This window comes from Ostrinia furnacalis, unplaced genomic scaffold (genome assembly GCF_004193835.3).
Source record: "Ostrinia furnacalis isolate ACB-3 unplaced genomic scaffold, ASM419383v2 OfSCF6287, whole genome shotgun sequence".
NCBI classification, from domain to species: Eukaryota; Metazoa; Arthropoda; class Insecta; order Lepidoptera; family Crambidae; genus Ostrinia; species Ostrinia furnacalis.
In genome coordinates this window covers 247787-274794 of record NW_021136526.1, presented here as the reverse complement: position 1 = coordinate 274794, position 27008 = coordinate 247787, and the positions used below count along the sequence as shown (strand labels likewise).

The window sequence follows — 27008 nt, the reverse complement described above, 5'->3', positions numbered from 1 at the left end:
AAAACTTGTACTCAAAATAGTGATAACGTGTAAAACAATATCGATTGTATATGTTATTAACTACTGTTCCTCTTCGTTTCCTAATTTGTTAAGAATGTATCGTATAATATTTTGCCATAGTTTTTTTAACCCGTATCTTCCCAAGCACCTAAAAGCTGATTCAATTTTAGCGAAATTTATAGTACTACATGTTAGTAACCTACTAAACAATAATATGTATAAGAAAAAAAACATCAGCTTTTTGTCTTTCAGTTTCAGTACCGATCCAAAAATGGAACAGTAGGAAGATATGCCACTGTATTAATTTGCATTAGTTAGGAAAATGATTGTAAATAATACAAGGTTTTTTATAAAAAATNCGCTCGGACACCGAGCCCACAGCGTGGTAGGGGTGGGGTTGCCCGCTCTTTTGTTTTTTAATACTACTACGCTGAATATTGTGTGCGGATTGGGTTGTCGTACAGGGGTACTACATGGTAAAATAAATCTCTTCGGCGAAAACAGGATAATTTAGATCGAACTTCACTTGGTAAGTTCGTTTGATCATTCAATTATAGTTTCATTTCATATTTTCGTTTATCTTCGTACGAGTTAGGAATATTATGTAAAAATCTAATTGGGACACGGGTGTCCCTATATGCGTCAAGGGTAACTTGGTTCTTACTAAGGATATTGTTTGCGTCGTTATAATTTGTATGTTTATATCGATGTTTTATTATAATATTCATACATTTATTTGTAAACCATTTGTCTTCAAATCGACATAAAAAAATTCGCTCAGGAAAGACGACATTTTGGAAGTCATGAAGTCATGATAACTGATGATAGCGACAATGAGGATGGTTTCCTCTTGGATAAAAGGGCGTCTACTGCTACTCTGCTCCCCTGAGGACTTACACAACGATCGTTTCTGTGCTGCTCGTATACATGAATGTATACGAGAAGCACAGGAACATGAGGCCTGCCACATTGCGTCTTCCTATCCGTGGGCGCCACTTGAGAAATTTTCTGCCCTCACTTCTGCGAGCTACCCTCCCTGCCTCTGCCCTACCCACTGCCGCGAAAGTTTGACAATTCTGCGGGCTATGTCTGTTACTTTGACTCTTCTGCGGCTCTCCTCATCAAAATTTGGGTGACTTTGAGCCTTCTCATGAGGCCCATAGTGAAGGAATACGTCTCCGTTCCGTACGCCATCACTGCCAACACAGACACATTGGTCAAAGACTTTCTATCGATGGTCTTGAGACACTGCGGTACTTTTGATAAGAAGATGTCGCGAAGCTTCACGGATGTTGTCCCCCCGAGTAAGATTCAACGATTGTAGTCACGGCACGGCTAAGACCTTGGAAGACCTAGAATCAATGCTCTATGGCCTCAGTAGAGGCTCTCAATAAATGGGATTCAAAATAAATAAGGACAAGACGAAAAAAATATGTCAAATATCCGTGTTACAGCACTCCTTTGAAGATTAGAGACTCTACACTCAAAGTTGTTCTTGGAACAAACAGTCAAATTAGGTAGGTCTACTAACTTCAAGAAAGACGTCTATGATGAGAGGAGGATCAAACATACAAATCCGTAAGATAAGACGCTATTTATTTCAAATTTTATTATTATAAATATTAATATTATGCTTATTGATTAAATTTCATTTGTATTTTTAGTTTGGTTTGTATTTATTTTGCAACAAAAGTCGAAGTATTTTATTTCCAATATATGAAGCAATGTTTACCTTAACGCATATAGGGACATATGTGTCCCCTACTGAAAAACACTGAAATACATAGCACTTATATTTTCTGTACTACTTTTATGTTAAATTAGACTAAAATAAATAGATATAACTAAAGAAAAAATAATTTTATGGCTTGGATTAGTTATAAGCGTGTAAGGGATAAGGCGAACTTAATGCTCTTGGGCATTCTCTGCCAGTTACTAGTTGATATTCTCAGCAATAGCTACTGATATTACGTTACTTTAAATAAAATAAAAATGCCGACTTCCAAAGTTACATTACATTTACAATAAATAATAAATTTCTAAAATGAACATGTAAAGGCCACCGCAAGTACACACAATGAGAGCCTGTATGTGCGTAATTGGCTTCCCCAAAATACCCGATGTGGACCCACAAAGCCCCGCTAAGTCCCCAATTTGTTTAAAGCGTAAGGCCCGGCTGTTTGACCCGTTGGAATTCGTATAAAACCGTTTTATTATGACCTTTTTTAATTACATTATGCTAAGTACAAGTGAAAGTAAAAAGGGAATCGAGTTTATTAAAATTAAATTCGTAGGACTACGAAATAAATCGATGGTCTTTTTGATGAAGCTTTTATTTTATAATTTCAGTTAATTTAAAATAATGGTTAAATGACGGAATATCGTTTACAAACTATTGATTAATCCATCTACAATTCTACATGCCAATCACGTATCATATCATCATCATATCAAATTACCATCTAACTAAAACCTGTGTCCCAGTGCAGTATTATAATAGCACCAAAATTTTACCTACACCATTTTCTAATCACATACAAATTTAAATAATTAATTTTTGTGATTTTTTCGCTACCAGTTTCATATCCAGTAAATTTTTTGTTTTTTTATAAATCAACTAAAATGAATCTGTCTCTCAAATTGAATCTATACCACAGAACCGATTTTAATTAAATTTAGCAGGGAGATAGTTTGAGTCCCGGGAAAGGAAAGGATAGTTCTTATCCCGGTTTTTTAAACAGGGACGCGCGCTATAAAGTTTTTCTCTGACAGACAAAATTCCACGCGGGCGAAGCCGCAAGCGGAAAGCTAGTGCTTTATAAGTATAAGTTCACTCAGAGTGCTTTTAGGGCAGCATTGAGTAAGATTTCTTTATTTTTTGTTCAGGATAAAACCGCGTAGTTTTAAAGTTACAACCCAAATTTTCTTGGGGATTGCCTTTACTCGAGCAATGCAATAATTCTAGGAATCAGAAAGGGGTGTTTGATGTAGCTTTGTTATTCTGTTTATACTGTAATCAACAACTCTACTTTATTATTTACAGTCGTTTACATTTTGTTGCAAAATCGCATCTATCAAATATAAAATCAAAGTAGGTGCATAGTCTATGTGTCATTTTGTGCGGTCGTAGCTGAATACTACACTTGCCTCGGGTGGCGTGGGCTCCTAGTACCTACAAGTACTAGGAGCCCACGCCACCCGAGGCAAGCCCACTACTACTCCTAGTGGGCATGTCTTGGACAGGTCGCTGTGGAAATCCTTAGAAGAGGATTTTGTCCAGCAGTGGACATCATTTGGCTGAATTGATGAGTTCAGAACTTGGTATGATCTAAAAATTAATCGCAAATACATTAACGATCGCATACGCGTTCATTTGAACGCTTCTGCACCCGAGAGACGCGTGCTCTCAGAATGAAAAGTATCATTTCTTCTCTATACCTTGAAACAAGCAAATAGACAACTTTGCCAACAGACTTCATCTAAGGTATTCTAACAATCTTCTTGTACCCTGAGTTTGTTGCGGCGCTTCTTCTCAGCACTTGCCAAATGTTGGTCTCGAAGCGCTGGTAGGGTAAAAAGATTATGAGACATGTAGAGGCTCCTTAAGAGCAAAATGATGATTTGTAAGAACTATTTATTAGTCTAAACAAATAAAGAAATTTTTACTTTGACTTTGACTGAGAAGTGAGGTCACAAGCCTGCTTACGGACTTACTGCGTCACTTCAGGCGTTGGACATGGCTTTAATCTGACCGACAACCAACACTATGTATTTCATTATCTCGAGACGGGCTAAGGTAATTGGTCGATATCCTATACATGACAGCGTGATTACAAGTATTGGGTAATGTCAATTACTTATTCTGTGGTAATGTCCAGCTGATATAATTATATGCAGATGATGATGCTAGTGACAATTTTATTGATTCCATAGTGTGGATTGGATACATTCAAAAGTTTAACGTACATTTTGTGCGGCAACACTGCACAGCTTTCTTGCTATGTCGAGTCACCCGATTGGTAATGATTCTTCCACCAAATTATATTGTCAGAATACACCTCGGGCTGGAAGACGTAGCGTGGGCAAGCCTCCTACTAGGTGGACCGATGATCTGGTAAAGGTCGCAGGAAGAGCCTGGATGCGAGCAGCGCAGGACCGTTCACTGTGGAAAACCTTGGGGGAGGCCTTTGTCCAGCTGTGGACGTCATTTGACTAAGATTAATACCAACTATTCGGCATCTACTCAGACAACTAGTCTGCACATAGCGTCATATATTAAGCGGTGTTGGACCCGATTTAAATAATACGCTCCCGTAGAGCACCATTCTTCGCGAGAAATAGAATCTGCGGGAAGCAGTCACGGTGACAGCGCGACGGATGGAGTTCGCTGAGTCGGCGTGTGGTGCAAGGAATGAACGGTAGTGAAAATATTTTAACTGCTTGTGGAAATAACGTAGCGTTGAATATCTTACCCCGGGTTACACCATCTTTTTTTTTTTATGGCAACCAAACCTCTCTGGGAGGTTTATTTCTGCCAATGTCGAGTGAAAATTGACATAGTTATCAATAGAACGTGGGTGTTTCAGTTCTATTGATTTTTCATGGATTCCGTGGAGTACCCATATATGCCCAGAACTATTTAGGTCCCAGATTTTTATGTAATTTGGTATATTTACTCTATATAGGCCCCTAATCATGAACCACGATGAGTTTTTGGATTTCAGTACTTGGAACTATTTTTTTTTCAGTTGGTCGAAAACGACCGCCTGGGCATATATGAGACTAGAATATAGATGTTCGTGGTTTAATGTATTTTCAAATAATAGTCGTATTCATCATAGAATTAGTTCACAAATTTGAACAGATAATAGTAAATAGTGTATAATAATCATATTTGGTTTATTTAGGAACTTCAATAATAATATAGTTAGTACAATTTAGGCTGCAAAATATTTTTCATGGAGATTTATACCGCACTTACTGCATTTTTTCACAGTAATGTTTTTGCATACTGCATAATTTCTACGAATCTCACCGGTCAGGATCAAATGCTCAGCACCATACCGCCTTACACTTAGTGGTATATTAGACGGCACTCGGCGTGTTGAAGGTCCAGGCTGAGTTCAAGGAGATCCATATTTTGGAAGCAAATTTCTAGCAATTTACCTTCGAAACTCCAGAGTTATTATTGAAGGTGACATCAATCAACCATGAACCGTTAATACCATAAACCGTTTTTTTACTTTTCATCAATAACTCTGCCACAATAGCGAGATCACTTGGAGCATCTGTAGACACTTTAGAGATTCGAAGGTAAATTGCTAGAAATTTGCTTCTAAGCTTCTAACAAATGGATCTCCTCGAACTCAGCCTGCACCTTCAACACTCACAATACCCTCTAATGTACCACTAAAAGGCGGTATGTGTGCTGAGCATTTGATCCTCACCGATCAGATTCGTAGAAATTGTGCAGTATGCAAAAACAAACAAGTGTTTTGCAGCATTTCATGGCTAAATGGCTAACTGTGTAATTATACAAGTTCTTAAATTAACCAAATATCATTATTTTACACTATTTGCTATAATTTGATGAAATTATAAACTAATTATATAAAAAACATGACATTTATTTGAAATACTTTATACTATGAAAACCTACATCCTGGTCTCATATATGCCCATGCGGTCGTTATCGACCAACAGAACTTTTGTAACAAATAACAAAGCACATATTTATATTTTCACAACATTTCTTACTTAGGGGAGAGTTCGGTATATTGTACCGCCGGGTAAATTGTACCACCCTCATATTTCGTAAAGTATTTATTGAATGTCTGTAATTGCAACACTCAGCGATACACAATTAAAATCAATTAATATCGGCCATGTGGTTTTTGCCGTGACAACAAACACGTGTGTTTTATTTTGAAAAGTATTTTTTCATTGTTTTCAAGTAACTTTTGACAATACATGTTTAGANAATTAAGCTCTTAAAACTACATAATTGCGCGCGTGAACAAAAATCTGACAGATTGATTAGAGCGGTAGAACTGTCAGGGCTGCCAACATAAAGATAAAACAATAGCTGCATTAATGCAACTTTAATTAAAAAATATTTAACTAACCGATCCAAAAATGGATCACTGGGATGATACGGGTTAAAGGCTTGGAATTTATTGAAATCCAATTTAGTAACCCTGTGGTACAAATTATCGAACCGGTAGGCTAAATTGGACCGAAGCTCTGAACTCGTACTTTGTTGATTTGTGCTAAATATACAACAATCATGTTAATTAATACTTATGAAATAGTAAGTTGAATAATGTATCTTTTATTATATACCATGGACATTAGCAAAAACAAAAGAAAACTATGTGTAAAATGGGATTGAAAAAAACTGGTCCAAATTAGCGGACTCTCCCTTATTTACCTTGGAAATATATTCATTTCATTATTTCAATCGCAATAATCGTACAAAACAGAATACATAAAAGAATACTTACAGTTTTGTGAGACTGGGTGCACTAATTTCAACAACAAAAAAAATTGTGAAATTCAATGTCAAATTCGAAAAAAACTGGAGGCGAACAAACTTATTAACTATTATATTTGACTAGAATGTTCTTTCAAGATTATATTTATGGCATTAAAACAGAAAACAAACGTACACTTTTTTTTTAATTGGCATCGCAAGAGAACATGTGCCATTGGGTCGTTTTCGTGCCTCTGGGGATATATGGGTTAAGTAGGCCCGTAAGCAGGTTTCAAGACGCCACCGGGTCCAAAGCGGGTTGTTCATACGACAACCCACTCGACACTCGATGCGCGCTCAAACTCGAAGTATTTCAATGTTTTTTTATAATTTACCACTTCACTGCACTTTAGAACACAAAATAACACCAAATTTGTACACTAAAGTCCATTAAATAATAAATTGAAACCATTAAAACAGATCGACCATGCTTCCCGTTCAACTACCCTTCACGGAATCCTACACCATCTTAAATTAACTTTAAAAAAAAAAGTCAAGCCTGTCAAACTTAATACAAAAACACCTGGTTATCGTAACGGTTAAAGTTAGGCGGTGCAACTTAGGCAGAGTTACTGGTGATCAAGTATAATATAAGCATTATTCCCCTATAGTTTTTAGGTTTAATTATAATAGATTTTGGACATTATTTGTGAGTCAAGCAGTTATGCCTCACAAATAATGTCCAAAATCTATTGGGAAATACAGCCGAAACGTCAAGCCGTGTGTTGCGTTGAGAACTTGAGACCCGTGTTTCTCTAATTTAGTTTTATTCGTCATAAAATAAATCTTTATCGTATCATGCACGTTAAATGCACATAATAACAAGCTCTTGCAACATTACCTACCGTAGATTTTAAGGCTGAGTTGCACCACCTATTTTAACCGTAACATTAACAATAACTGGAGCTTTTGGCATGGATTTTGACAGATTTTTAAACGTTTGTCAAAGTTAAAGTAATATGGTGTAACCCAGCCTAAGGAAGATAAACAAATGCAAACTTTTTTAAAACAATTGGTATTGTAGGGATATTATTCTTAAAAAAATTGTGGCCACTTGGCCAGTGTTGTGTTAAAAAATATGAAATAAAAACTTTTTTGATGGACAGTGGTGAAAAACTTTGGACAAAATGTGCATAATAGTATTTTCTTCTATCAGTTGCACCATTAAAAACAAACAAGCTCTTCGCTTATGCCTCGCAATTGTCGGCCATTGAGCAATCTATTTACCTTGGAAGTGCACCGGTCGCGCATTAAATCATATTTCATCAGGCGCTTGTTTGCCGCGGGCTCCGGGGGCGAAGCGCCCCTCGGTGTCACCTTTCTATTCCCTTCGTATAGAAGCGTCGGTTAAGTGTTTAATTTAATAATATTGAGACTTTGAAATAACGATTGGTGTTTTTGAAGGAATTTTTAGGCAATGTAAGTACATAATCAACGGCTCCATAAGCGTACAATGGCCACTCTTCCCATCAATAATGGCATTAATATTGCTATAATATAGACATTTTAGACATGGGCCTACTAGCTGCTAATCAGCACTTATTATGTGCTACTAACTTAATACTTTCTGAATTGACCTAACCTGAAATTGAACCTGATACTTTTTAGCATCTACTAATAGATACAACTGTGTGAAGGGACTATTGATTTGCCTATTACCTAGCTAGGTTCACTGAGAAATAATTCCTAACAATTAAAATCATGACCCAATTTCTAGAGCACCGAGTTAAAAACAAAGCAGGTTTTATAAATTCTTGGAATATTTACGTTCTTTGATTTGTTATTCAAATAAACTCCAGTTAGACTGGAGTGATTTTAATTAACTCTCCAGTTAAGAGTTTCACGTACAACTAGGTCTCATTAAAACTAAAATAGAATAAAAACTTAATTCGAAAACTACGCGCAAAGAATACAAAAGACACTAATGTAAAAGATATCTGTAACTGGCTGTTTTAAAACAAGATAATGCCAACTTTCTTTTGTTCTTAATTTAAAATTTTACATTTGGAATTCAGTTGTTATAAGAGTACGGTACCAACGCTATGCATGACAATGACTAAAATGTAGAACTTTTTAAAGAATCTGACTGAATCTTGTAGTTTCTAGATGGTACGTATGCTGGAATGGAAAAAGCTAGGTGCTACGAGTAGGTATATTGTTTATATCCAGTGTCTGAATCAACTTTTTTCTCCGCAGTTATACTTCAAGTTTTTAGCTATATTGGTCTTATGTTTTTTGTATACGTTAAACTCTTAAATTACTGTGTAATGAAGATAGTTTGATTGATTTAACTTCGTAAAAGGAGAAAATGAAAATCAAATTTGATTACAAAACTTTTGTCAAGACTTTTATTTAATTAGATAAATAAAAAATAATAATGAAATCAGCTCCTACATTTTCATTTTTATTATATTGAATCAAAGTATTATTTGGAAGAAAGAAAGAAACTTGCAAAAGAGGTAGGCTTTTTAATATAACTACGAATAACTATTTTGCTAACCGACTTAAAAAAAGGAGGAGACTCCGAGAATATCAATCATGGTATACATTTGCGCTTATAAATAAATAATGCAATTATTTTCTACATTTTAGTACCAGTTTTTTGTAGTCGGTTTTAATTTTTTTGTTAAATTTTTTTTACAATGTGTTTTAATCTCTAAACCTTAATAAGACCTTTCTCAAGCCATGGCTATGAATGAATAATAACATAAAACAAGACAAAAGAGCATTTTGAGGACTCAACAAAATGAAAATGTACAGGAACTCTAACCTTTATAACTTAATCGTTACCTACTCAGCACTTAAAAAGTATTTTTGAAATCGCCCACATCCAATCTTGAACACAAAATAGCTTTCAAAAACTTTTTTATTCATTAACTACAACTTATTTTAGTACGCAGTAACAGTTAACCAGTTAGTGCCTTTGTTTTAAGTCTACAGCCATGTTTTTATCGCGGATTCGAATTAAAAATGCTTTAAACGTTAGTGGGTAATGAATGTCAGCTTTTGTGATGGGCCTTAAAAACTTGGGGCATAAACGAAAGGCCAAAGTGCAAAGGCGGTGTAAAATGGCGTTGTAAAAGGCTTTACATGGATGTAGAGCTTTAGTCTAATGATTGTATAGTTGGGTACTTCGAGCGAGAAAAGTTCTGAGTTTATTCCTATAGGTCCAGCGCAAACTGTCTGAGGTATGGGAGCGACACAAGAGGGATGACATTGACATAATTATTTTATGACATGACAGAGCACACAAATCTGAAGCACATTTTTGAAGTCTCGCTGACGTTTGACGTGCCCACCACCCTCCCATGTCGCTATCGTACCTCAGACGCTGAGTGAGTTAAGCGCTAGATCCATAGCTAGCTTTGTTAATTTATTCCCAGTTTGGTGATATTTCAGGCTTCAATTAAAAGAAGAGTTTGGAAAATACATAAAAAAAAATGATATTGCCGCATAAAGTTTGACACTAGAAGAAAAAAATACACACAGCCTAACATAGAACCTCCTCCTTTTTTTGAAGTCGGTTAAAAAGAAGAAATATAAATAAAATGGCAACATTTAAATCGTCTTACTAACCTGAAAAAATACCCTTAAAGTTGACGTAGCGTAGGTTGAAATATTCCCTTTATTGTTAGACAGACGGTGGTAATCTTTAAAACAAATAAACATTACCCACCTTTCAAGATATTGCTTTAGTTCCATGAGGGACGGCATTATAAGAATAACACGTTTAGTCTTATCGAATTTTAGGCTTAGTTGGCTCCGCCGGGCCCCTAGGGGCTAACACTCATAATAATGTTTCTGTGTAATCGTATCAAGGCTGTATGGTGTTGGCTTTGACCTTAAATAACAGCTTTTCTGAGAAAAGATTTCATTCATAAAATAGAGCTGGAGTAGATTTGTTGTTGTTGGAAATAGTTTGAATGAAATAATTAGTATTTTTAGGGAACTCTATATTTATTGATAAGTTACTCTCCGATACCGTTTTGTTAGTGTTTTATGTAAGCAATGAAGTTAACAAGTACGAAGCATTTTTAGGGTTTAATTCTTCGTCGTTTCAGGTTTCGTTCTGTTTGCGGTTTTTTGTTTCCAATATTTAATTGGCCAAGTTTAATTTTAATATTTTAAACTAGAGACCCATCTTAGCTTCACTTGGGTAGTATAAAATGTCATCGTTGTGAGAAATAAATTGAAACTTTTTTTTTGTTCTTACAACTAGACATCCACCTAAGTAAGTAAGCTTTATTCTTATTGGTGACAAAAGCAAAGAATAACAAAATACCTAAATATCATCAATGATACTAAAATTTTTCTCAAAAATCTTTAGCCCAAAAATATGATGCTTACCCGTAAAGGTCAGCAAAACCTTAATGCTTATGGTGCAGGTGTAGACCACTTTTCATCAGGTGAGCTGGTGCCGGCCTAGCCGTAAAAAATAATGGAGGGTTCAAGCCCAATTTCGACGTGTTAAGGATTTTCCCTAGTATAGTGACATGACCTGAACTGAGCGTTAGCATTTCTATTTTCAGCTATGATATTGAATTAATGTCGATAAAACGAAGTGATGTATGGAGACAAAGTCACATCAAGCTGAAAACTGTTACAATAGGTAGCTACTGTCAAACATACTTGTTACCTAAGTATACCAGGCCTGTTCATCTCCGCGGGTTTACATCGAAAACAAAACACGCACGATGGCACCCTACAGGATTACTATTCGACAAGGGACATACGAGCGAACATTGACTCACGCAGGCGTATTCTTGTGTAATTGTGTATGATGGAAAAAAATAAAGAAAATGGTGTACTAAATACTGTGCAGTATTTAACTGCCTAAATAATAATAAAAACACAGATTGTACTTTTTTCAATTGCCTGAAAACACTCAGATGTAAATAAGTGGTTAATATTATTCATGATAATTCATGCTTAATCATGTATTTCCTCCGCCATTTTCTGCAGTTTGGCACCTCACGTCACAAATCATTTTACGGTAGTCAGCCCTATGGCTTCGTCGCAGTACCGATCACTGACGTTTGTCAACAAAATGGTACTCGACTCTTGACACAAGCTAAATTACACCATAGTGTTAACGACATTGAGCATACATTTTTTTAAATACCTTCGCGAAGAAAATCTTCTGTACGAAGTACTTATTGTTATTCTGTGCCTATACTAAAATTTGATTTATGCAGGATTTGAATTGTAACTGCTGCCAGTATTAATGGCGTTGAAATTCGGTATACAAACCAACAGTAATGATGTTCAGTATTTCTTTTTCTCGAATTTTGGGCTTAGCTAATACTACATTAAGGCTGGGTTGCACCATCTTACTTTAACTTTGACAAACGTCAAAAATCTGTCAAACTCCGTACAAAAAACACCGGTTATCGTTAAAGTTACGGTCTAAGTTAAGTGGAGCAACTCAGCCTAAGTCTGGGCATCTTACTGTAACTTTAACACTATCAAAAATTTGTCAAACTCTATAGAAAAAAACACTGGTTATTGTCATATAGTTAAAGTTAAATGGGATTATTTTTTACTTAATAACATTTAATGAAAGTTTCACGAAAGCAACAGAGTTCGAAGTATCGTGTTTCTTAGTTACGCTGATATCCGAGGGTGATAAATCGATTCACATAAAGAAAACTGTCCTGCGTGGTGAAAAGGCTGTGTAGTGAGCCTTTCTCCAGGCAAGTTTATATTGCAATTTGTCTCTTGGCTTAAGCTTAGAAAGTAATTCTAGAATACTAAGGTATATAGGTATTGTGTTTAAGTTGTGTGAGATCCATCGCAATCTCTTTCAATGTGACATTTGAAAGATGCTCATAAATGCCCTTCTGTAATAAACCGTAATGTGAAAAAGCACCATAAAATCTTTTCAAAAAGTAATTATACTACATTAATCTTTAAAGCCGCTGTTGGCTACTAATATTTAAGCATGTATGCTTTAACAATCATTTTGAATAGAATAAAAAAAAGAATAAAAAAACGAGCCATCACTACCATATTTTTGAAAATGACAGTCGCTATTAGTCTAGTCGGCATTAAAGTCTACAACGACTCGGTTGAGTTGCACGATAACTTTGACCGTAACTTTAACAATACCCGGTGTTTTTTTGTATGGAGTTTGAATGATTTTTAACGTTTGTCAAAGTTAAAGTAAGATGGTGTAACCCAGCCCTCGTGTGTCCAACTTTGACAAATTAATGGTGATTACAGTCCCAGTCGCTATCAATTTGAAAGCGATTGCGTTCTCTGTTGGAGTCTACAATAAGGCCGCATTCTTCAGGTAACATCGCTCCGCTTTTCACGTGCAATAAAGTCGGCAATTTGTTGGAATTTCGTTAATTGTTGATGTACACTGCATTCAGGTTAAATCGAGCCGAACGCGGCAAATGGACCAATTCGGGTTTTAATTGTTGCGACACGTCATAATGCGTAATTGAAGAAGATTCTATCGTAAATGTAACGGAGTCATTTTGCTGTTATTATTTTAATAAATAGTGGCGATAATGGGAATATTATTCGGCACGGTTAACACTAGAGTACACGCGCGGACTACTATAGTAGACCAGGGTAACATTTTACGCTATAACTTTTTGAAAACTTGCGCCAGAGAGCTGGCATTCCAGGAAAGCCTCGTTCACTAAATTTGTCAGTAAGCCAGTAAAGCTTGGGTCGCTAGTCTGCGCACTTTTCTAAAATTGGCCGTCAAAACTGCGGGTCTAGTCAAAAGCCCGAAATCACTCGACAAAAAAATTATGAAAGACTTGTAACAAATGGATTTACACTGTGTACCAGGCAGTAGAAAGTCATGAATACTATGACAGATAAAAAACAAATCATATTTTTTCAGTCAATTTTGTTTTGTTAACATTGGTCTCAAAGTGCAATTTTGGTCCAAAAAATTTACAACTTTTAAATCTGTTTATAATGTTTGATCCCAAATAGTTATATAAAAAACTTTGATTATAAAATAACTATAATAAACACTTTTATTATTTAAATAGTAATTCTATTCATAAATTGCTTATAAACTGATTTACAGTGATTTTAAATTGGCTTACCAGAGTAGGCCGCGCGTGTATTCGTGTAAAAAAAGGGGCGCGTGTACTGCAGTGTTAATTGTTATGTTTCAAAGGGCAATTTAATTATAGATGCTAATTTTTAGGACGATACATAGTGATATTTTTAAACGTTTCCATGATGTACTAGTTAGACCGTTTAATTCTTTTGACCCAGCCCAGCGTATCAACATCTAAAAAAATATTTGAGGCATGTTTTTTTAGAAAGTTGATTGAGGCTCCTTTTACAAATAAATGTATTGTGATTGTGAATCAACTTTTAAAACGCATTTCAGAATCCGAATGCATCCCACTAAACACCAGGTGAGATTGTGGTCAAACACCTGCCTTATAATTCATTAAAAAAATCTACTTGAAATAAGTTCATTAATAAGTACCTATATGTAGTTTTTTTTATCCCCAACGAGTATTAAATACTAGCTTTTTTCCGCGGCTTCACCCGCGAGAATTTTCATTTGTCACAGATCGTCATAAATTATAGCCTATATATTATTCTGAGTTATAAACAATAATACTGTAAAGCTTCATCAAAATCCGTTCAGTAGTTTTTGCGTGAAAGAGTAACAAACATCCAGACATCCAAACTTTCGCATTTATAATATTATAGTAGGATTAAAAGTAAATTCGATGACAGCCCTTCAATAAATGAGATCCCATTTTATAAACATTGACCAAACCACTGCAATGGAAATAAGGAGTATGCATGAGCACACACCATCAATATTCCATCGTGGCTGCACACAGATTTAATATTAAAAGCCTCTGAAAACGAACTGAATATTAACAAGACCATTCCTGAGTTTATTTGAAACAGACAAATTCTTGAGAAAATAAACCGGTGTTAAGGTCATAGCACACTTATCAACCCGGAAAGGGATCAATACCGTATCGCCATTCGCCGCCCTGTCAACCGCGAGGCGTTTACGTTACAGTGCGGATAAGTGTGCGTTGCAGTACAGAGTTTCATACAAAGAATACTGATCGACTAGAGTTGATACGGTTACGATCCGTTTCCGGGTTGATGAGTGTGCTTTGTCCTTAAAGATGTCTCCATATAATAGTGCGTCAGATGCGCTGTAAAACCATTTATATATTTAATAAGAAAGATGAAATTATATGGAATACTCCTACTTATGCCACCTAAATAATTGCAGTTACTTTTTTTGTAGCTAAACCTTTGAAATAGAAAATAAAACCTATTTTTGTAGGGTTAAAAGGGAATCGTAAAAAGTTTCTTATGTGAAATTGCTAAAAATAGTCAGCTTTAGGATGGTATTTTTGATAGTAGGTAAAATAAGAATCCCAACTAATCCCAACTAATATTATAAATGCGAAAGTAACTCTGTCTGTCTGTCTGTCTGTCTGTCTGTCTGTCTGTCTGTTACGCTTTCCCGCTTAAACCTCGCAACCGATTTTGATGAAATTTGGCATAGAGATAGTTTGAGTCCCGGGAAAGAACATAGGATAGTTTTTATCCCGGTTTTTGAAACAAGGACGCGTGCGATAAAGTTTTTCTGTGACAGACAAAATTCCACGCGGGCGAAGCCGCGGGCGGAAAGCTAGTCTATAATAAAAGCGAAAGGTCACTGACTGACTCACTCGTCACGAAATCTCAGAAAGTACAAGTGCTAGGAGTCTGGGGGTACCTTTTAGAACGTACGTAAGGGGGTAAGCAGGGGGCAAACTAGGTGGAACGATGATCTGGTGAAGGTCGCGAGAGGTGCCTGGATGCGAGCGGCGCAGGACCGGTCTTTGTGGAAATCCTTGGGGGAGGCCTTTGTCCAGCAGTGGACGTATTTCGGCTGAAACGAACAAACGAACGAACGAAGGGAGTAAAACAATATAAAACCCAAATAAAATAAATAGGTAAAATAAGAACCCAGCTGTTATAATTTTAGTGACAGTGTTTAGCATTAATTACGAAGACGTAATTTTCTCAAAGACTCAACAATATTCTAAAAAGGAATCAACAATGAACTGCTTGAATAAAATATTATTTTAAACAAAATCTTAACTCCGACGATCTCCACGGAAAGCTTTTTGCGCCCCTCTGTTTCTTGCACTATACTTCTCAACTCGGACCAACTTTTAATTGAATTGGCTTACAATTTCCTTCTCGCCTAGTTTTTTAATAGTTTTATTTGTTTGTCGCCTTAAGTTCAAAGAAATTCTGGACTTTAATGAGCGGATTATTTTCCAAAAATGAGTAAACAAGTAAGGAAATAACTTCTTATTTATTTTGTAATCAACACTATTTGATTGTTTGTAGAATAAGCTCCGAAACTAATGGGCCGATTTGAAAAATTCTTTCATCACCTGGCCTATTTGATTCCTACATTTTTTTCTGACGAAACGGGCTGAACGAAATTCACCGGGTCAGTTAGTAAGCAATAGCTTGTTCCTGATAGCAATTCTCTATCAAAATTCATAAAATGTTTGCAAATGCGATCTACTCCCAANGGTTGCCGTATCTCTACCCTCCTATAATGCTCTTAGTCAGACGGCTGACTAAAGGATAGTTGTTAGAGTATTATAACACCAACAATCGTATAAAAGTATAACTCTACACTAGTCTACACTCCTATAAGTCCCTTAGACAGGTATAGGTGTAATTAATTGCAATAATACAGCTTATACATCACGAGTGAACTGTACTAATGCTTTAAGTACACATTGGAACTAAATGTGAACTCTTAAATGGAGTAAAATGTTACTTGGGCTGCGATACGAACTTCCCTGGAAAATTCCATTCTGCCATAGAGGTTAGGATTGTACCATGTTTTAGATACACTGGCTAGGAATTCGACATAGCTGTGTGCATACTTGCTCATGCAACATTTGGAACGCTTAACTGGCCGAATTTTACAAAAATGCAACATTTGGAATTTGAATTTGAAAATCTTGAGGTATGGATAGGATGCTGACCGCAATCCGCCTCTAACTTGTTCTGGTATGTACCTACAGTAAAATCATGAAAAGATTTATCGTAAAAAAGGGCGCGTAATAATAACCCCCGTCGTGCGTTGGTTGGCCTGCTGAAAACCAGCTTCGTGACTTGAAGACTTGTGTCATGTGACGATTTTCGCTGAGCGGGCGACTTTTCAGCATGGCTCAATAATATTAATCTCTGTACATTTATGCACCTAAATGTTATATGCTGAATAAAGGTATTCTATTCTATGCTATTCTTCGTTCGGTCGTTCGTTTCAGCCGAAAGACGTCCACTGCTGACAAAGGCCTCCCCCAAGGATTTCCATAAAGACCGGTCCTGCGCCGCTCGCATCTAGGCACCTCCCGCGACCTTCCCCAGATCGTCGGTCCACCTAGTGCTATTCTATTCTGTTTAAAATTTATTATTTTCCAAATTAATGTTTGCTCACTCTATGCATTGTTAAAATGGCCTCCAACATTCTCAATTTTGGATCAGTCGGATGCAGCAGTAAAGTACTTTAATAAGAAGATATTAGTATGCATACAGCAAATACACTGGCGCAGCGCTCTGCGAACTCGAGCGAGCAATGTTTGATAACGTCTCGGGCCACGTAGATTGTCCGTAAGGCTTGCTCACACTGATGAATCCCACCTGTAGGCTTATTCAGAGTGAGTCGGGATAAAATAAGCCATGAAAATTGGCTTAAAAGGTCTTAAACATGAGTCATAAGGCATTATTTACAGCATTTTTGGGTAGTTTAACAACGTAGCAATAAGCTGGCCTTCAAAATTGAAATGACTCAACTTTATTATGATTAAATAATGTCTATCGGATCTGTAGTTTCGACGGATTAGCAAGCTGAAGTGGCAATGGGCAGGGCATATAGTACGCAGAACTGACTGCCGATGGGGCAGCAAGGTTCTGGAATGGAGGCCGCGTACCGGAAAACGCAGCGTGGGACGTCCACCTACAAGGTGGACCGACGACATCGTCAAGGTAGCAGGGAAGCGCTGGATGCAGGCCGCTACCAATCGATCAACGTGGAAAGCATTAGGGGAGGCCTATGTCCAGCAGTGGACGTCCTATGGCTGAAATGATGATGATGATGATGATGATGATCTGTAGTCACACTTTGCTGTGCCTATAATTAAAATGTATGCAAGAGTTATTCCTTGAAAATATTTACCTAAATATTATTGTTCATATTGTTGTCACTTGAAAGAAAAAAATGATTATTGAATAAACAAAAAACCCAACTGCGTAAAAATTAACTAAAAAGATAAAAACAAGCCTTAATGTTCCAAAATGCAGTCGGAGGCATCAATTACCAATTATTTTGTTGGTGATATTATGTATTAAACATAACCCTCCTTCTGGGGCAGTCGGGTAAAAACCAAGCTTATGTTAGACTACCTTTCTGCCAGAGTCTACTAGATAAATACTTGTGAAAAATATGAGATTTAAATTTATGAGAATGCAAGGGCAGAGTAGTCTCAACAAAGCACACAATTGTGTCCTTAGCTTTACAATAAACTGCAATAAAGTGACGTAAATTATGTTATTTTCTTCTGCACATAGATACAACCCTAAAACCATGCCTGTTGAACTTTACATAGTCAAAGGAAGAATATGTTTGACTGCTTAGTTTTTCTGGAAGGAATCTTACGTTTAATAAGTTAAGTTAAGTTAAGAACTTGAGACTCTTTAAAAATCTAGAGATACAAGAAATTAATACATAACTACATCTACTTAAGATACCAATGTTTAGACTTTCGATGGATGTGCCGTCGAATTTTATTACTTAACCGAATACCCTAAGGCTGGGTTTCACCATCTTACTTTAGCAAACGTGAAAAGTCTGTCAGACTCCATAAAAAAAGCATCGGCTATCGTTATACCTAGTTACGGTCAAAGTTAGTTGGTGCAACTCATCCTAAGTCTTTTCAAACGCCTAAGGCTATGACTTGTTTTTGCCTTGTCATTTGGCCCAGCTTGAATTATGCAAATATGCTTCCCAATGATCCCCTATCACATAAGATGCAGTAATTAGCTGACACGCGAGCCGTTATCTTTACAAAGATAGGTACTATAGTCTGGTCGCCAACCACGTAGAATTTTGTCCAATGACCCCAAGCTACCCATCCTTATCGCTCGCGCGTAATTATATTGCTGTCGCGACTGTGCGACGGGCGCCTGCAGTGAGTATGTGAGCGCAACGGATTACTAATGTTTGGCCAAAAAACGTTTCCCAAATTATCACATCGCAAACAACGTTTCGCAAATTTTCATTTGGCAAAACAACTTATAGCAAACTTTTAATTCGCAAATGCCGTTTTTGGCATATTATTGTTTAGCAAATTATTGTTTGGCAAAGTATGTTTTGGCAAATGTTTCATTTGGCAAAAATATTTCACGATACACTATATACAAAAAATTTTGATTGGTGCTTAGAATGGACTACAAATTAACAAGTGGTTATTATTTTGTTTAGTGGGTAGTTGATATAAAATTTGTTCTATATATTTTTTTCATATTTCATTCTTTTTATCGAAATTCCCAAATGATTCATTAACAATAGAGGTGATTCTATCACTGTTCTAACCTAACCTAATCTACTATTTTCTGCAATACCTACTTTCTGCAACCATACTATTTTCTGCAATCTCTTTGTTTTACATAACATTCTTGTGAAAACCATGATCATCTGCCTCTGCCTTATGGTTTGATTTGTGGGTAAGTATGTGAAGTGTCGATTTGACCAAACAAATTATTTGGGATATAATATTTGGCAAAATAAAACATTTGCTATATAAACATTTGCCAAGTAAAATTTGGCCAAATGATAATTTGTCCAAATGAATTAGTTGCGAAAAGTACAGTTGCTAAAAGTTCATTTGGGAAATGAAACTTTGGCGATAAGTTGTTTGCGAAGTGAAATTTGGCGAAAAGTAATTTGGCCAAACGGAAGGATACCGAGCGCAACAGCAACATAATTACGCGCGAGCAATAAGGATGGGTCATTGGACAAAATTTTACGTGTTCAGAGACCGGGCTTTAGAAAAGCTAAACGTTAAGCCTTTACCTGCTAGGTCATCGCTTGTGTTAGCCCAGTCATCTGGCCCAGCCTGAATTATGTAATAATAATAATAAATAATAAATATCCTAAGACATTTTACACTGCGCTTCTAGTCCCAAACTAAGCAAAGCTTGTACTATGGGTACTAGACAACGGATATAAACATACTTAAATACTTTTTTGTAAATACATACTTATTATACATAGAAAACACCCAGTCAATACAAACAAATATGTTCATGCACACAAATATGTTTGTACTGTGCGGGAATCGAACCCGCTACCTCCGGAATAGTAGTCCGTTTCGAACCACTACACCAAACGGCATCATCATGTAGGAACCTTTCCAAAGATCTCTCTATTACAATGCACAGCTAGTCCATAAAATGAAACACTAAGTAGTTAATTATCTGACACGCGTGCCGTTATCTTTACGAATATACAAGAAAAGCTAAACGTAGGGTAATTGCTATAGTAATTAGCCAATACATAGTTATTGACCAACTTGCCTAAAATAAAAAGAAACAAGCCTAATATAAGTTATTAAGAGAGGAAAAGAGACAAATATTTTTTCTGAGCAATACGCAGTCCAATGTAGTAAATATTTTTGTCTCTTACTTATTAACAATCCAATACACCAATAACTATGTATAGGCTAATTACTATAGCAATCACCCTACTTAGGCTGAGTTGCACCACCTAACTTTGACAGCAACTTTGACGATAACCGGTGTTTTTTGTATGGAGTTTGACAGATTTTTGACGTTTGTCAAAGTTAAAGTAAGATGGTGCAATCCAGCCTAAGCCTCTACCTGCTAGGTCATCGCTTTTAGCCTTGTCATCCAGCCCAGCCTGAAATTATGTAGGAACCTTTCCAAAGATGAGCCGCGCGCCCGCGCTGAATGGCGGTGCATTATAGGCTTCAGGTGGCGCTTGACTGTGATTAAATGCTTTGACGGCGCCCTCAGCGGGCCTGGCAGTTGATTACCTCGGCCATAGATTATGGATGCAGAAGCGACCGTCTATTCGTTCTGCGTTGTTCTTTAATGCCTATTTTTTAGGTTCTTGCTAAAAATGTTATACAATACATGATTTGGATTCACTTGACAAACAGAAGGTCAAAAAATGTAAACCGGGCTAAATGGTGACGCTTGACTGTAAACACTTTGACGGCGCCCTCAGCGAGCCTGGCAGTTGATTACCTCGGCCAGAGATTATATGGATGCAGAAGTGGCAGTCGATTTATTTGGAGTTAAATCAAAAAATCTTTTATTGCATATTAGTATTTAATGCCTATTTATAGTTTCTCAAAGCAAAAATATTAAACAAAGAATGTCAGATGGTAATTTGGATTCACCCGACAAGCGAAAGGTAAAAAAGATGAACTGGGTTGAATGATGATGCATTATTAGACTTCAGGATTAAACGCTTTAATGGCGTGCCATAAACTATAGGTACAGAAGCGATGATCGGTGTATTTGAAGTAAGTCTTGATTGCATTTGCTTCTATTTAGTTTGCGAAGCACAAATCATGCCCGTAGCAAGCATAGTTAGATGGTAATTCAGATACAGCAAGCGAAAATTCATGGATATAAATGGAGACAGACGATTTTCTCTCTACTTTTTAATATGTAAATAATATCTTAACTGTTATTATAGTCGCAAAAGTAACATAGAGTCAAAATGTTTATTGTTTAAAGGTGCATTTGAACTTTATAATACCACTAGTTTTCCGCCCGCGGCTTCGCGCGCGTGGACTACATTATCTACATATTTTACGGAACCCTATTTTTTTCCAAAATAAAATTTTGCCTATGTTACTCGTGGATAATGTAGCTTTCGAATGGTGAAAGAATTTTAAAAACGGTCCTGTAGTTTTTGAGCCTATTCATTACAACCAACCAAACAAAGTTTTCCTCTTTATAATATTAGTGTTAAAAAAAACAATTTACCTAATTGTTTTTTTTTTCCTCATTTGAAATAGAGTCATTATTTTTGAATACCACTATAGTTTTTAAAACAGAATGTTGATTACCGCGTTTCCTGGTAGATTACCTCGTGACACAGATTCGAGCACGCAGAAGTGATTCTGCTGAGTAAGCGATAAGATAAATTGGTGTTAATTACACAATAACACGCACAGGAATTATGTTTGTTTTGTGTTGCTTTATTAAATTAGAATAATTTAACCGGATTTTCAGAAAACAATGTGAAATTCGTTGTGTAGACATTTCCATCAGTGCTTAGGTATACGAGAGCGAGAGATTAAGGCTTGAAACCATTTCAATGGTAAGATTATTATTAGTTAGTGACACTCAGAAGCTACCATGTGGTTGTGATCGTTTATTTTGTTCTCTAACTTATAAAACATTAATATAAATAGGCGTAAGTGATTTTATATCGTACAAGTAAGCCTATTATAAGTTATTATATTAAAAAAAAAACATACATTCAGAATGAAACCTTGACATAATTAATATAAAGTTTATGTTTGGTAATCTATGGATCTACTAAACTGATTAAGAAAATTCTTTTACAAATAGAAAGCGACGGAAGTGTCATAGACATAAAATATAGGTAACCCGAAAAATGAACTTTTTGCGACAGAACGGAATTCACGAGGGCGAATGCTGCCAAAAGCTTGCATACGATAATTTCGCCGCTTCCATCACAAGCAGAGTGGCGCAGTGGAAGCGTGCTGGGCCCATAACCCAGAGGTCCGTAGATCGAAACTACGCTCTGCTATACTCAAATATTTCAATCTCCACTGTTTTATAAAAAAAAAATATCCGTTTTTTTTTATTTTATTCTCAAAAAATTGTGCTTTTTAATATCAATTGTATGATCTAATAAAAATATTTATCTCACCGTAGTAAGCAGTGAAAATGGCATTTCTTCATAAAAATCCTTATAAAAAGGCTCGTATTATTTAATAATATTTAACATTATTTAATAATGTTTATACCTAAATATACGAGCCTTTTTATAAGGATTTTTATGAAGAAATGCCATTTTCACTGCTTACAAATTTTGTCTGATAGGTACTTGATCTATGACATCTTGAGACAGCGCGGTGCTCTCACAACTGGCTCCTTGAAACCGTTTCGGGACATTTTAAACGCGCTTTGGTGGCTACGATATCGAGTAAGTATGATGTCTATGACTAGATTTTGTCTGCTCAACTTATACTGTAGACGGTAATCCTACTAATTCTTACTTAATATTATAAATGCGAAAGTTTGGATGTCTGGATGTCTGAATGGATGTTTGTTACTCTTTCACGCAAAAACTACTGAACAGATTTTGATGAAACTTTACAGTATTATTGTTTATAACCCAGATTAACATATAGGCTATAAATTATGACGATCTATGACAATATACATTTCACGCGGGTGAAACCGCGGGCAAAAGCTAGTTCATAATGATTTTTAACACAAAATTAAAGTACCTATCAGAAAAAAGTCACCCACCCCTATTCTGGCAGATCAAACGTACACTGATTTCTAAGTAATACTTAGGGTATAAATCAAACCTAAGTATAATTTATTGTGTCTAGATTAAAGAGGTAGGTACCTAACCTATTTGATTGTAATTCATACTTACTCCAACTTTGTACAAAAAGCAAGGCTACATGTGCGAAAGTTTTGCGAATTAATTTTATCTTGAACGCAGGCCCCGAGCCTAGAAGACAAATTGCACAAGTCGAAAAAACGCTAAAAGGGTCCTCGGCTTTGTCAGATTTAATATTTGTTTCCAACGATAAGCCAACCTAAATGTTTGGAAATCTCATTTTCGTGGAACAACTTTTTGCTAATATCGTTAACTCATATTTAAATGTTTGGTTGTTTGTAATTCGCTCTATCTGGATGGGAGTTCCATTATAAAAACTATTTCAACGATAAACATCTACACTTTACATAAAAATCTTGCGAGATTCACGGCCTAAGAAGTGTCCCGTAATGTACTAGCTTCTAGCTGCGACTTTGCCCGCGTGAATTACTGTCTGCCACGTAGTTAAGTAGTCTTTATCACGCAATCTATGAATAACGAGAAAACACTTTTTTTAAAAGTGTAGACAAAAGACGCTTGCTAACCAATCTTTAATAAAATTGAGAATAACTTTTTTCACTGTCATCAAGTCAGCGAATTTATTCAAATAGATAATAATACACTGACGGGGAAAACGGGATTTAGGAAATAATTATGATAAGAAAGGGTCTGTTTCACCAGCTCATGATAGTCTCTTAAAGATATTAATCTAAAAAGAATAACTGTTGATTTTGTAACTTCACCTACTTACCAAATGTCTCTGAAACTGGATTTGTTTCAGTACTATATCTGACAGATAAGTTTCAAAGACAAACCTGTGAAATAGAACCCGTAGTTTATCTGACAGATAAGATCCTAACCTTTATCAACAAGTAATGAAACCAACCATAAGCTTAAGCATGCCCGTGCCGGCGGTCTGACGTATAATATAATCAACGCTCTCCTGTACTTACAAAACAGTGCACTAATTAGTGCTAAACTCATTATACTACGCCAGTGGCTCCACCTGCGGCGGGCTCGGAAACTACTCGTGCTAGTTGCACCTACTTTACAGTTCCTAGGATAACATACATAATTTTGAAGTTTGCGTATCTCGTATATTACGAAAATTCAATTTTGAACATGCACGCAAAATGTAGAGTATTAGCGGAAAATATTATGAACATAGTACCTAATTGTCGTGGTGGAACAATATTAAATATAAAGTAAAGTCTCAAATTCTGAAATATGTTTCAGACTTTCCAGTTGTTTTATGCTTTCCAGCTTATTCATCCATGTTTTATCATTATTTTAAAACAACTAATGAACTGAGAAATCAAACATCGCCTCGTCACATGCCAACCCTACGATATTCTAAACGTCTACCAAACATCCTATATTTGTAAGTGTTGTCTACATAAAACTACATTGTAGCCAATTCGTCTTTCACTGGACAGGTCCCTTTGACGACACAAAAGCCTCGAAGCGAATACTGTAACATGGCATTCATGACAGATTGCCACGTCCAATCTTGGGTAACCAATTGAAATCAAAATCGACCAGCGCAATCTGTCACAGGGCTTTTACACGGCACAAATTGTTCTGGCAGGTTTGAAAAAGGTGTTAGAATCGACAAGCGGGATAAAATGAACGATGATAAAATCTTGTCGTGATATTATATCGATTTTAGACAAGTAATGTATGGGTTTATCGTCTAACATCGATAAAATCATAGGCGCGCTAGATGCGCAATACAAGGCAGGCAGTGTTGAAATGATTTCAATAATTAAAATGTATAATGCAGGCATAGTGTATACAGTCAATTTCACCTATAACACCTAATTCAATTTTTAAAATTATATTAAGATATCACATTTTATTGCTAAAAATACTGTCATGGTGACATTAATAATGGCAGATAGATACGTAAATATTTTTCGACATTTTACAAATAGTTTTCTTCAGACATTTTACAGTATGAGAACCAGTTAAAATTTTCAAGCACGATAATCGTATCTTATAAAACCCGTCTAAAACTACCAATCAATGCTCATTGCTCTATCGGCAGCGTTAGTCAAATAACCCCCCATAAAAGGTATTCAAACCGGTATTGCTCTAAAAGCCGGCTCTAATGTAACCGGTGTTTGTATGGATCAATGTTTATTTGGTCATTCGAAAATGTTCCATGAATAATATTCATAGCATAGATACGAATTTATGTTCCACTAGTTGACCCGGCGAATTTGTACCGCTTATTTTGCCTGATAAGTCAATTCAGATCAAAATAATAATGGAAATGCATGTGTTTCGTCGACTGGGGAACAAAACCACACTTGGACTCCAAGTTTGAGCCATCCAAGAATCCCCACTTGAACAGATTGTCCTTACTACGGCCAACCATGCACATGATGTCGTGCCCTGCGTGCCCAAACAACTGCACGCAGGAAGACTTAATGAAGGCTACTGACAACGCCACTCTTGTAGCGGAGTTTTGGGCTGACACTGTGAAGGTTTTGTTGTTGACACGCTAAGAAGAAGAAGAAGAATTGTAGTTCCATATAGCTTAATTCTCACCGTAATAAATAAAACTTCACATTCCCGACCCGATTGTTACAGTAATAAACAATTTTAAAATGGAAACAGTATTATTTGTGTTAAGCTTTTAATTTGCTTCTAAAAATACTACCATCGCACTCATATATTCCGCCGATACACATAAATCTCGCATACAACGTGCAATAATAATTATTGCAAACACTAATTAATCACTCTTTTTACACTCGTTTTTAAACGTATTTTCACTGTCTTGTGTATTTATTGCTTTAATTAAAATGTTTTGGTAAAAAACGAAAAGGTTTTGTTTTATAACATTTAATTTTCAACGGCGTTCCAATAAAAGCCATTGTTGTAAATAACGTATATTTTTTATTAAAAAAATATGTGAGCGTTAATGATAGATCGCCCGGTGCTTTGTCCTGCTGGAAGGCTCTTCTGGAAGGACTGGTCTTTTGTTCTAAACGTCCTGCCAGAAGATTATCGCAAGTCCTGCCCGCAGTACGCAATTTGTACGTGTTTGCTTGCTGGTCCTTCCAGCAGTACGGTGACCTTCAAATTTGAACTCATCCTCACCAGAAGTAGTAAACACTTGGTTAGTGTTTATTAAATAAAAAGTCATGTCGTAGAATCATTTTGTTTAACCAGTATTTTACTTTTCTTAATATATTATAAACTTATTTATCTTCTTTCAACTTAACTAATAGGAACTATAATAAGGAACTTTAAATTAATTACTTTGGTATGTCACTTTGTATTAGAAATTACACCTATCACTTACAAATACACTACAAATTAAAAACAAAAACAAGAAATAAATTATAAATGTTTGATTAGGCTGGAATACTTCACATTCATTATAATATTATCGCCAAAATGTTGCCGACTCCAGGCCCGGCGCGTCAAAATGTGTCGCGCGAGCGCGAACGCGCTGCCCCCGTGTATACTCGTGCGCCATCGGGCTCCGACTAACGGTTAGTCGCGTTTTTCGATCTTGGGCACTATTGGGTGAAAGAGAGAGAAACACTCTATTTTTTCGTGTAAATTTGAAATTTGTACAATGTATACTTACGAAACTGTGATCTTTTAATTTTGCGTCCTACCGGAAGTACTTTAAGTCCTGCTGGCAGGACTCCGGGCGATCTATCATTAAAAGAATAATTTTCATATAAATTTTCTACCAATGAAATATGATTTTCTCTACATATACTAATATTTCACCATTCATTTTTTGGTAAACGTATTTTACTGTGTTTTGTGTTTGTTCATGACAAAACTCGCTCACGTGCCGCCCTA

At 36.1% G+C, this 27008-nt stretch overlaps 1 non-coding gene across 1 annotated transcript; it reads left to right on the top strand.

Moving 5' to 3' along the window:
• Positions 1-22301: 22301 nt before the first annotated feature.
• Positions 22302-22373, top strand: TRNAM-CAU (transfer RNA methionine (anticodon CAU)). The gene has a single exon. It is a non-coding gene; the product is annotated as a tRNA-Met (tRNA).
• The last annotated feature ends 4635 nt before the right edge of the window (positions 22374-27008 follow it).